This window comes from Chiloscyllium plagiosum, chromosome 1, assembly GCF_004010195.1.
Source record: "Chiloscyllium plagiosum isolate BGI_BamShark_2017 chromosome 1, ASM401019v2, whole genome shotgun sequence".
Classification (NCBI taxonomy): domain Eukaryota; kingdom Metazoa; phylum Chordata; class Chondrichthyes; order Orectolobiformes; family Hemiscylliidae; genus Chiloscyllium; species Chiloscyllium plagiosum.
Window position 1 is genome coordinate 26,314,226 of NC_057710.1, and position 12,352 is coordinate 26,326,577.

The following is a 12,352-nucleotide window of genomic DNA, read 5'->3' on the forward strand; positions in this document are numbered from 1 at the left end:
CTGGATGACTAAAGAAGTTGAGGGTTTGGTTAAGAAAAAGAAGGAAGCATATGTCAGGTATAGACAGGATAGATCGAGTGAATCCTTAGAAGAGTATAAAGGAAGTAGGAGTATACTTAAGAGGGAAATCAGGAGGGCAAAAAGGGGACATGAGATAGCTTTGGCAAATAGAATTAAGGAAAATCCAAAGAGTTTTTACAAATATATTAAGGACAATAGGGTAACTAGGGAGAGAATAGGGCCCCTCAAAGATCAGCAAGGCGGCCTTTTTGTGGAGCCACAGAAAATGGGGGAGATACTAAATGAGTATTTTGCATCAGTATTTACCGTGGAAAAGGAAATGGAAGATATAGACTGTAGGGAAATAAATGGTGACATCTTGTAAAATGTCCAGATTACAGAGGAGGAAGTGCTGGATGTCTTGAAACAGGTAAAGGTGGATAACTCCCCAGGATCTGATCAGGTGTACCCGAGAACTCTGTGGGAAGCCGGAGAGCTGATTGCTGGGCCTCTTGCTGAGATATTTGTATCATTGATAGTCACAGGTGAGGTGCCGGAAGATTGGAGGTTGGCAAATGTGGTGCCACTGTTGAAGAAGGGCGGTAAAGACAAGCCAGGGAACTATAGACTGGTGAGCTTGACCTCGGTGGTGGACAAGGATTGATTAGGGATAGTCAACATGGCTTTGTGTGTAGGAAGTCTCCAATAACAGCGAGCTGGCCTTCGTTTCCTTTTATCTGCAAATCTCCTACTGAAGGAGAAGTAAAATCCCTTTGGAGATATTGAAATAGTACATTGACAACCGGTAACTGAAAGACTGAACACTGATGTGCACACAACCTTGTCCCAGCATTAAAGAGTCAGAAGGAAACAAAAGAAAACAATTCATCAAATCCTGTGATCCACATTAATACTGTTAAATTATGTTATCCTGACTTTTTTCCCCTTCCATCTCTAATATTAATTCTGCCTATCTTTGTGTGTCTGTTTGTGGAGTTGGGTGGAGGGGCTGGGGGAAGTGGTAATTTTAAAAAGGTGTCGAGTTTAAGTTAGAGGGTCAGGATGATTGACACTTTTATTGCCTTGAAACAAAAAGGAGTTTTAACATTTTATTTTGACAATCTATTTCACGCTTGGGTTCATTTGCTCCATACAGAGTGCAGTGTTTCAATGGGCATGGAAGTACCATGGTCTGGCACAGGGTGAATGATTTGTCTATAAAAGTTTGGGGGGGGCTATATGGGGTGTCATAGACTAGCCTGTGGATATGAGGAGGAACTATAAACGAAGCATATAAAACCAGCCAACTTAGTGCAACCTAGCACATGAGTGTGACTTATAATACAGTGCACGAGTTAAGCACTTCTGGTAGTTGGCAGAATAAGGGAAAAAGGATCTGTTTTTTAAAAAATATTTTCAGCCTCTAGAAATTAGTGCTTCCTCCGGTTTAAGTGAAAAAGCCAGTTAATTGGTTAAGTTTACTCTATTTCTGTTCCTAGGGATCAAAATAGTCGAGTAGCTAGTGGTAAAGTTAACAAAATTTATGAAAATGTAATTATTGTATTCAACCTTATATTTCATCATTTGGTTCTTTAGAACATATTATGGAAAGCAGGACAGGTGATGTGTCACAGTTGCCCCATGTGGGAACTGCTGGATACTAGTTTGGTCCAGAGTATACATGTCTGCATCAAACAACTGAATTTCAAGCAGTTTTGGCTCAGACGTTATGGATGCTCAACACTGGGATGCATCAAGGACATGAAAAGGTATTTTAGAATAGAATTTACAAAGAGAGTAAAAGGATAAAAGTAAAAGCTGTGCTTCTGAACACACTTCACACCCTAAAGATAATAGATGGGCAAATAGAAATTAATAAGTATGATCAGGTAGCCATTACAAGAACATGGCTGTAGGATGACAGCAACTAGGACCAAATCTTGAAGGGTACAGAACATTTAGAAATGTCAGGAACATAGGCAAAGTTGGAGTGATAGCTCTGTTAATTAATGATGTTGTCAGCACAACAGCGAGGTATGATCTAAGAAGAAGGGCTTATGCCCGAAACGTCGATTCTCCTGTTCCTTGGATGCTGCCTGACTTGCTGCGCTTTTCCAGCAACACATTTTCAGCTCTGATCTCCAGCATCTGCAGCCCTCACTTTCTCTCTAACTTCAGGAAACCAAGATGTGAGAAATTATAAAGGGAAGAAATCATCTGTGAAAGTGGTATAAACACACACACACACACACTTATGCAATCAGACAGGAATTAATTAATGAAGACGTTCCTAGGTAAAAACAATGATATGATTGAATTTTCAGTTTGAAAGAGCAAGATGTGATTTCAAGGCTATTGTTTAACATTTGTAACAGCATAAGGGCATGAATGGAGAAGTGGCTAAAATTACTTTGCAAATTAGGTTAAAGGACAGTTCAACAGAGGTGCAATGGCAGACATTTAAGGATATTTTTCAGAATATATAGAAAATGTAAATCTGTTTGAATTCTATGAGGAGGTAACGAGCAGGTTTGACCAAGGAAAGCCAATGGATGTTATCTAACTGGACTTCAAGAAGGACTTTGACAAGGTGCTGCACAAGATTGCTGAGTAAGTTAATGGCCAATGGTGTTAGAGACAAGGTACTGGTATGGATAGAAGATTGGCTGACTAACAAGAAGCAGAGACTAAGTCTAAATTGTTCTTTTTCAGGTTAGCAAGAGCTAACAAATGGTGCTAGGACCTCAACCCTTTATACTTTACATAAATGATTTAGACAAATGGATGGAAGGTTTAATTTCTAAACTTTCTGATGAAACACAGAAAAGTCAGAAACTATATTGTTACGAGGACACAATGAAGTTACTTAAAGATATTTATCGGTCATGTTCATGGGCAACAATCTAGCAAATGAAATACAATGTGAAATTAATATTTTGGCAGGAAGAATAAAAAAGCATATAATCTAAATGGTGAAAGAATGTAGATCTTTGAGACACAGAGGGTTTGGGTGCCCTAGTGCATGACCTGGCACAAAGTTAGTATGTAGGTACAGTGTCGAGAGTGTGGCGCTGGAAAAGCACAGCAAGCCAGGCAGCATCTGAGGAGCAGGAGAATCAACATTTTGGGCATAAGCCCTTCATCAGGAATGCTTGTGCCTGAAATATCGATTCTCCTGCTCCTCAGATGCTGCCTAGCCTGCTGTGCTTTTCCAGTGCCAAACTCTCGATTCTGATCTCCAGCATCTGCAGTGCTCACTTTCTTCTAATATGTAGGTACATCAAATAATGAGGAAAGCCAATATGATATTATAGTTTATTGCAAAGGGAATTAAATACAAAAATAGGGAGTTTATAGTTTACAGGGCATTAGTGAGACTGGATTTGCAGTACTCTGCACAGTACTGGTCACCTTATTTAAGTTAAAAATCACATAACACCAGGTCATAGTCCAACAGGTTTACTTGGGAGTACAAGCTTTCGGAGCACTGCCCCTTTGTCAGGTAACTGGTCAAAGCTTGTACTTCCAAATAAACCTGGTGTTGTGTGATTTTTAACTTTGTCCACCCAGTCCAACACCAGCACCAGCACCAGCACCAGCACCTCTACATCATGGCCACCTTATTTAAGTAAGGGTCCTATTAGTGGCAAACATCACTTGTTGCATCGTACATTGTGAAATAGCCAGCTTAATCTGTGGCTTTGAGACCCCTTACCCTTAGACTGGGAACTTTCAGCAATGACAAGTACTGACCATATCAAACAAACCCACACTTGAACAACTCATAATGATTTAACATTAGATGTGAATTTACAATTGGACAAAATTTGTTGGATAATCCTGACGGTGCAAGGAATTAACTGACTACAAATTTAGGATTGTCAGTCTCTACCAATCATAAGCCACTTTCCAACCAATGGGCACTCCCCTTTTGGGCAGGGCAACTGTTGGTTCTCTGCTTGAATTTGAATCATTGCAAAATATCCTGAAAGGTGCAAGACAAAAAGCACCAACAAATGAGTCTTTTTTCAGCAAGACTGTAAATGTCTTTGAATGTGAAATCTTGTACTTTAGCTCTTTCCATCTGGCATGGCAAATTCATTGGCTGGTATGAGATGGTAACATTGTACATATTGTATTCTTTTTTAGCACAGTGGTAAGGACACATTACACAATATCAGGTTGTCCTCAAGTGTGAAGTTAGGACTTTCAAATTATTGTTTCTCCTTTCTGCTAACCCGAACAAACAGAATACTTAATTAGACCCATAACTCTGCCAAATCTGAAGTTTCAATCCTCAGAATTAAAGGATGAAAGACTTCAATATTGTCAAATTCAAACAATATTCTACAGTGCTGTAACATGCAAAATCCTGAGCCCAGATGTACCAAAGTTCAGACTATCCCTAGTGCTTCAACAAAAAGATTTATTTTATCTTAGATTCCATTTTTGTCATCATCCACTCAGTGCTGAAAAATAACAACTGATTACCTCGAGGTTCATTTTGCATGCCATTTTAACATGCATTGTCAGCTTTAAAACTGCTAAGAAATGAAAATTAAATATGTCGGTGAAAGGAGCTGAAATTGAAGGCACTGATTTACAGTTTTCAAGGTTACATTGAGCAAATGGTTTGGTCAGTAAGTCAGAAACCAGAGGATATTAGATAATTACAAAAAAGAACCAGAAGCAGATTGAGGGAAGATTTGATTGTACAGGATTCTGACAGGTTCAGATGAAGTCACTAAAGAAAAGCTATTTTCATTCAGTGAAGGCAGAAGGACTATGGGACCAAAACTGGAATACTGTGAACAGCTTTGAACCCTTTTTAATGAAAGATATTCTGGCATTAGAGGCAGTCCAGAAAAGGTTCGCTAAGCTAATACCAGGTAAGGAGAGATTGTCTTATAAGGAGAGGTTGACTAGATTGAACCTTGTACTCATTCGAATTTTGGAGAATGATTCGAATATACATGATTTGTGAGACACTTGATAGGGTAGAACGATTGTTCCTCCTTGTGGGAGAGTCAAGGACCAAAAGGTATATTCTCAGACTAAGGGGTTGCACATTTAAGATATAGATGAAGAGGAATTTCTTCTGTCAATATCTAGTGAATCTATGAAATTCCTTACTACACAGGGCTATCAAGATTGAGTCATCCGTACGTTCAAGTTGTGAAATGGACAGATGTTTAATCTGTAAGGTATCAAGGGTTTTGGGGAAAGGGCAGGAAAGTGGAATTCTGGATTATCAGATCAATCATGATCTCGTTGAATGATAGAGCAGACTTATGGGCTGAATGAGCCTGTATTATGGGTCACAGATTTATGGTTGTGGCCGTGTGTGTGTGTGTGTGTGTTGTAAAGAAGCGAGTGATAGTGCTTGGAATTCACTGCCACCACTTCTGCGCTGTAATAATTTAAATTATATATCAAGCCCTCAGATGACAAAGGTGGCATAGTGGTGAGGGGTAGGGGTGAGTATTCCCATTGCTTATCCACCTCTGTTAGAATCTTGGCAGCAATGGCAGGCGGTCCAACTTCCCTGAGCTAATACAGGTCATAAAGTGGCCATTCTTCGAGGCGTAATTGGTCTTTTACTGTGTTTTGAAGCCAAGTGAACTCTGTGCCATCTTAGCTTCGGATTTATCCTCCATCACCGTTTCTCCAAGGACTGCTGCCACTCCTGACGCTGCTGAGATTTGCTAGTAGACATCCTTTCACATCACCGTTTTGGGATTGCACTATAGGCTCACCAATAGTCGAGAACAAATTATGACGACATGTATGGAGATCTCAGATATCTGTAAAAATAATAGATTTTAACTTTCAAAATATAGACTGGGACTGCCATAGTGCTAAGAGTTTGGATGGAGAGAAATTTGTAAAATGTGTGCAAGAAAATGTTCTTATTCAATATGTGGATGTACCTACCAGAGAAGGAGCAAAACTTGACCTTTTGTGGGGAAGTAAGGCAGGGCAAGTGATTGAGGTGTCAATAGAGGAGCACTTTAGGTCAAATGATCATAATTCTATTAGTTTTAAAATTGTTATGGATTGATCTGATACAAAAGTTAACGTTCTAATTGGCATAAGGCTAATTTTGACATTATTAGCCACGAAATTTCAAAAGTTCATTGGGGGAGGCTGTTCACAGGAAAAGGGAGATTTGGAAATGGAAGACCCTCCAAAATGAAATTACATGAGTTCAGAGACATTATGTTCCTGTTAGTGTGAAGGGCAAGGCTGATAGGTGTAGACAATACTGGTTGACTAAAAAAATTAAGACTCTGGTCAAGAAAAAGAAGGTATATGTCAGGTATAGACAGCTGGGATTGACTGAATCCTGAGAAGAGTATAATGGCAGGGGGGAAATCAGGATGTCAAAAAGGGGACATGAGATAGTTTTGACAAATAGGGTTAAGAAGAATCCAAAAAGATCGTACAAACACATTAAGGACACAAGAATAAATAGAAAGAGAATAGGGCTCATTAAAAATCAACGAGGCATTTTATGAGTGGAACCACAGGAGATGGTTAAGATACTAAACAAATATTTTGCATCAGTACTCACTGTGGAGAAGGACATGGAAGCGAGGGAACTTGGGAAATAAGTTGTGATGCCTTGAAAGAGTCCGCAAGGTAGAAGAGGAGGTGCTTGAGATCTTAAAATGCATAATGGTTGATAAATCCCCAGGACCTGATCAAGTGTGGGAATCTAAGGAAAAGATTGCTGGGCCCCTTGCGGAGATATTTGTATCATCAACAGCCACAGGTAAGGTGCTGGAAGACTGGAGGGTGACGAATGAGGATGCCATTAATTAAGTAAGGTGGTAAGGAAAATCTGGGGAACTATACATCAGTGAGACTGATGTAAATGGTGGGTAAGCTGTTGGAAGAGATTCTGTGGGACAAGATTTACATCCAGTTGGAAAGGCAAGGACTAATTAGGGATAGTCAACAAGGGCTTGGACATGGGAATTGTATTGAGTTTTTTTGAAGTGGTGACAAAGAAGATAGATGAAGGCAGAGCGATAGAGGTTGTCTATATGAATTTTGCAAGGCATTCGACAAGATTCCACATGATAGACTAGGTGGCAATCCAGGGGGAACGAGCCAATTGGATGCAAAATTGCCTTGAAGGTCGGAGATAGAGAGTGGTAATGTAGGGCTCTTTCTCGGACTGGAAGCCTCTGACCTGTATGCTGCAAGGATGGGTGCTAGGTCCACTGTTTTTTTGTCATTTATATAAATTATTTAGATGTGAATATAGGAGGTACGGTTAGTAAATTTGTAGATGGCACCAACATTGATGATGTAATGGACAACAAAGAAGGTTATCACAGAGTACAACTGAATCTTGATCAGCTAGGCCAATGCGCTGAGAAGTGGCAGATGGAGTTTAATTTAGATAAATGTGAGGTGTTGCATTTTGGTAAGACAATCAGTTAATGGAAGGGCCTTGGGGAGTGATGCTGAACAAGGAGAACGAGGAGTGCAGGTGCACATTTCCTTGAAAGTAGAGTAGAGCGTAAACAGAGTGGTGAAGAAGGTGTTTAGCACACTTGCCTTTGTTGGTCAGTGTAATGAATATCGGAGTTGGGATAACATATTGCAGCTGTACAGGACATGCTTTTAAAATACAGCATTCAATTCTGGACTAGAGGCAAAGAAATTGCAGATGATGGAATCCATAGTAGACAAGCAGGAGGCTGAAAGAACACAGCATGCCAGGCAGCCTTCGGATGTGGAGAAGTCAATGTTTTGGGTATAACCCTTCTTCAGGTCTGGGGTTGGGGGTAAGGGGAGCTGCAGATAAAGGGAGGGGGAGGGTTTTGGGTGGGAAGAGGGGCAGCGTAGTGATTTTCTGCAAGGTACTCTTTTGCACTTAACACACTTGAGGAATCTCTTTAGATTCTCCTTTAACTTACCTGCCAAAGCTCTCTCATGTCTCCTTTTTGCCCTCTTGATTTCCCTCTTAAGCGTACACCTGTACTCTTCAAGACATTCACTTGATCCCAGTTGTCTATACTTGACATATGCCTCCTTGTTTTTCTTGACCTGAGTCTCAATATCTCCAGTCATTCAATGTTCCCTACTCCTGCCAGTCTTGCCATTCACACTAACAGGAATATGTTGGGCCTGAATTCTTGTTATCTCGCTTTTCAAAGCCTCCATCTGCCACATATCCCTTTATCTGAGAGCAACCTCCCCTTATCAACTCTAGAAAGTTCCTGTCAAAGCTCATCAAAATTGGCCTTGTTCCAATTAGAACTTTAACTTGTGGACAGGACCTAACCCTTGCTATAACTATTTTAAAACTAATAGAAGGATGGTCATTGGTTCCAAACTGCTCTCCCTACTTATACCTCAGTCACTTGCCCTGCCTTATTTCCCAAGAGCGGGTCAAGATTCGCCTTTTCTCTAGTTGGGCCATAAACACATTGATTGAGAACGTTTCCATGAATACACTTAACAAATTTCCCTTCATCCAAGCCCTTGACACGATGGCAGTCCCAGTCTATGTTTGCAAAGTTAAAATCCCCTACTACCACGAATCTGACAGAATTATCTCTGATGTCTGCAATTTCCCCACATATTTGCTCCTCAATCTCCCACTGACTACTGGAGGGCCTACAGGAACCTCCCATCAAAGTGATCACCCCTTTTTATTTCTTATTTCCCCTTATAGCATTACTGGATGATCCCGAAGGCCGTGATGTTTTCCCTAATCAAAAATGCCACTCCACTCCTCTCTTTGCTTTCTTTAATATCTGTACACTGGAACATTGGGCTGCCACTCCTGTCCCTCCCTCAGCGATATTTCTGTCATAAATATGGCAACCCAATCCCATGTTCCCCTCCATGCCCTGAGTTCATCCGCCTTACCAGTCAGGCCTTTTAGTTTGAAATAAATGCAGCACGGCGGCACAGTGGATCAGTGGTTAGCACTGCAGTCTCACAGCACCAGGGACCCGGGTTCAATTCCAGCCTCGGGTGACTGTTTGTCTCGAGTTTGCACATTCTCCCTGTGTCTGCATGGGTTTCCTCTGGGTGCTCTGGTTTCCTCCCACAGTCCAAAGGTGTGCAGATCAGGTGAATTGGCCATGCTAAATTGCCCGCAGAGTTAGATTAATTACTTACAGTGTGGAAACAAGCCCTTCGACCCAACAACCCACCCAGACCCCTACACCTAACACTACAGGTAATTTAGCATGGCCAATTCACCTAACCTGCACATCTTTTGGACTGTGGAAGGAAACCGGAGCACCTGGAGGAAACCCACGCAGACACGGGAAGAATGTGCAAACTCCACACAGACGGTCGCCCAAGGTGGGAAATGAACCCAGGTCTCTGGCACACTAGTCAGGGGGAAATGGGTCTGGGTAGGTTACTCTTCGGAAGGTTGGTGTGGACTTGTTGGGCTGAAGGGCCTGTTTCCACACTGTAGGGAATCTAATCTAATTCATCTTGTTCCTTGCCACACTCTTACCTGCTTGTTCTCTTTAAATTCTGCCCTCGCATCAACCTTCTCTTTTGTCTCAGTACTAATTAGGATCCTGGTCCCACCACACTCCCCTTGCCACAAAAACCAAGCAAGCAAGCAACCAGACTAATTTAAAACCTCCCAAGGAGCTCTAGAAAATCTCCCTGCCAGGATATTGGTCACCCTTCAATTCAGATGCAATCCCTTCCTCTTGTGCAGTTTACTTCTGCCTCAGAAGAGATTCCAATAAGCCAAAAAGCTGAATCCCTACCCCCTAACCATACATTTATCTGCCCTATCCTATTCCGACTCTCACTAGCATGTGTCACCTGGAATAATCCCGTGAATACTACCCTTGAAGTTCTGCTTTGTAACCTTCTGCCTAATTCCCTACGTTTACTCTGCAGGACCTCATCCAATTTTCTACCTGTGTCAGCATCAATGTGTACAATGACCTTCAACTGCACTTCCACTGTATCTTTACAGTTTAAAACATTAAGACAAAACTGTAGAAAATGGTTAAATAATTCACTGCGTTTCCATGAAATAACTTGCTTTGCAATTGGTCATCAACTAAAAACACAAGTGACACATTTTGCAACTGAACTGGGAGAGTTTTCATCAAGATAACAAAACTTACACTATACTGAAAGATGAAAAGTAAAGTCATGAACAGTTTCTCTCAATAAAAAGACGAGGTTTTGTTCTTTGTTACTCACGTGCATCCATTTAGTTTGGTCATTTTTCATCTATGCAGCAGCAAAACCCAATCATCAAAATAAACAATTTCCAAATAAAACTTCTGAAAAATTTATTTTTCCTGACTTCGATTGCACTGTTTTGCCTACTTTGTCTGTTTGGAGTGAGGTTTAAACATAGATTTGCAACATCAAAGACATCAAGAGTTTTAAATGTACACAAGGGTAGTATTAACTTTGCCTGCCTGCAGTCTTGCCGTTTACCAGCATAAAACCCTCATGTTGTTCAATTCCTTTGGTACTGAAGGCTAAAATGTTAAGCGAGTAAACCCAGCACGTGATGTGTATGGAGTTTATTTCACTGTTAACCTAGGGGCAGTACAATTCTGTCTGTTTGTGAGATAACAATAATGATAAACAACAATATGCGCAAGAACAGAAAAACAGGAGTGGGCAAATCAGCCCTTTGAGCCGATTCTGCTTCTCAATGAGTTTAGAGTTAATCCACAACTGAACATTATATCTTTGCCTTTGTTCAATATACTTTCTGTCATGGTTAATGAAAAAAAACCCTCCAACTTGAAATGAATGATTGATCAAGCACCATTTCTAAAAAAAAACTTCATTCTATCAAGGCATATAAGCGTCAATAACAAGGCCAGCAATTGAGTTTTCATTTGAAAGTATCTAGGGCTAGGGATCTCCGTTTAAAAATCAGGGGTCATCATTTAAAACAGAAATGAGGCAAAATGTTTTCTCTCAGATAGTCATGAGGCTTTGAACTCTTTTCCTGAAATGATGTTGGGTGCAAAGTCTTTGAGAATTTTTAAGACAGACAGGGAGTAAGGACCAAGCCTTTTTAGTTCTGCGTCTTTCAAACATTGTGGATTACAAGGAGAAAGAATTGTTTTTAAAAACAGGGATTTACGAAGATGGCTGCTGAATTCACAGCAAGCAATTTTATACCTATCGTGAACTCTCCTTTTTTTGTGGCAATGTGCAGATGGTCAGGAACTGAGGAATTGTTTACAAGTGAAGCTGATTGGCTCTCTGCTGAGTAGGTTGGAAGTGGAAACAAACTACAGAAACAAAGACACACAGAGAGCAAAATACACAGTAGTATGTACTGTTGTTCTTCTCAGTAGAAGCTACCTGTTTTCTGAAGTAAAAAAAAACTTAAACTTGAAGAATAGCAGTTCCCTTCCCTGCATCAGTTGCTGCCAGATGTCACTTTTGAATTGTTAAATCAGAGGCATTTCCAGTCACTCTGTACTCTTACAAACCAGTGGAAGCTTTCAGAGAAAGACAATTGAACACCAAGGGTTGGCCAGCTGCAGTAGGATCATCTCAACTTCAGAATCTGGAAGTAGAAACCAATGAATCTATTTTCCCTATTTGTTTATGTTTATATGTGTGTGTAAATGAGAGATTATAAGGGGATTGGAGTTTGAGTTAAAAGTGTTATAATTTGATGGTTTACATTGGTTTTCATATAGCTACAGTCTAATTACTTATAATAATACTAATTTTTATGGGGTGCTGAAACCTGGTTCACGCTTTCTATCAACTCTATCTGAAAGTCAGGCAGTTGGGGTACTGTGTGTACCTTCAATGTTTAACATTTGGTACAACTCCAAGAATACCTAATTCAATTTATGGCACACTACCCCAGTGGATCGTAATAGGGGATAGATTCTTGGTAAGCAAGGGGTCTAATTATATAGTGGAACCGTCTTGAAGTGGCCAAATGACTTACCCCTGCTTCATGTTCTCATGTTTGTCTGTTGTCAATCCTTAAATGCCTTTGAGCCGTGTCTTGCTGGGCCATTCATAAGGCAGTTAATAATCAAACATATTGCTGTGGATCTCGAGTGAAGTGCACGTCAGACCAGGTAAGGACAGCAAACTTCCTTCCAAAAGCAAACAAGATGAGTTCTTACAACACTGCGATACAATAATGGTGACCAGTACTGAGACGAGCTGTACTCAATTCCAGGTTTTTTAAAAATGGAATTTAAATTCATTTAAAATTCAAATACCAGTACAATCCCATCTTCCTACTTGTGGAAGAAAATTACAAACTTCTGCTATGCCTGTGTTAAAAATGTTTCCTAATTTCACTCCTGAAAAGTCTGGCTCTAATCTTTTGAATAATCAGGCCTGGATT